Raw genomic sequence first — 1,235 nt, 5'->3', positions numbered from 1 at the left:
AAACCGGGCAGGGCTAAACCCCTTTACTTTTCACTAGGAAAGCCTGTTCCCTTTTTTCCTGCTGCACCCAAGTCAATGAAAAGCAAACATGTTAAACAATACATATGAAAAAAAGCTCAAGAGAACTATCTCCTGGGCCAGTTAAGAATATATACAGTTTTGAATGCTCAATTTATCCTTCAGAGAAGCAGGAACAATTATTCCTATAAGAACCAGAGCTGGCGCAGTCTTGACAACAATACTATACAAAAAATGACAATAATGTGTGCCCCAAGTTACCCACCTCAAGGAGACACAATGCACAGGGAGACTGTAATGTCCTGTTTACCTGTGCAGCCTCCGCCAGCTCCACCGTGCTCAGGAGCGTATTTTAAATATGTCTACCCAGGAAAGATGAGACCCAGAGGGACCTTATGCCCTGGCAGTGACTGGGCTGTTGCCACACACACAGGTCCTGAAAGCTATTCCTGCAGCAGGAAGTGTAGAGAACAATTCTATCTGATGGGCATTATGAATGGGAAGAAGAGAAAATGATAAGTATGTTTATCGATGCTAAAATAGATAAGACGTGAAGTCTTGCTAAGCAAGGGAGCAGTGCAGGATCAGGAGATAAGGCAGGAAAAGAATTTCAGAAACTACAATTTGCAAATATGTCTGGAACCTCCATAGTCTGAAAACATAGGTAGCTATGAGAGGCACCGGGAGGACTTTGAGAATATCCTGTGCCGTGTTCCTTCCCCAAGGTGCGATTCCATTTGCTATTCGAGACCCTCGTAACTGGTGTGTGTTGTGTTTAAGTCTCTGAGATGACGGTAACTTGCAGGGACAGCTGAGTGACTGAGCTAGAGCCACAGGACAATCTCTGAAGCACTATCCCATCAACCTTCCTGCTTCTCCAGCCAGAGCTTTCGTAGTTAGTGGGGACACATACAAACCTGTGGCCAGCTCTGTTCACACACTCACATTTGTCTTCTTTTGGAAATTTATCTTGTTTCAAATTTCTATGATCCAGCCTCCAAAAAAAAAGGGAAATAAATGCTCAAATGTTAATGATACCTTATTCTTAGGAAAATAGAGCCAGTCTGGCTGGTGTTTCTCAGTGGTTAGAGGGTCGTCCAAGCATTGAAGCGTTTCAGGTTTGATTCCCAATTAAGGGCACCTACGAGGGTGGCAGGTTCCATCTCCAGTTCCAATGGGTGCACTGGCATCCGATGGGGGTGGGGGGGCATCCAATC

Source organism: Myotis lucifugus, unplaced genomic scaffold (genome assembly GCF_000147115.1).
Source record: "Myotis lucifugus unplaced genomic scaffold, Myoluc2.0 scaffold_374, whole genome shotgun sequence".
Lineage (NCBI taxonomy): Eukaryota > Metazoa > Chordata > Mammalia > Chiroptera > Vespertilionidae > Myotis > Myotis lucifugus.
This window is presented reverse-complemented; position numbering follows the sequence as displayed.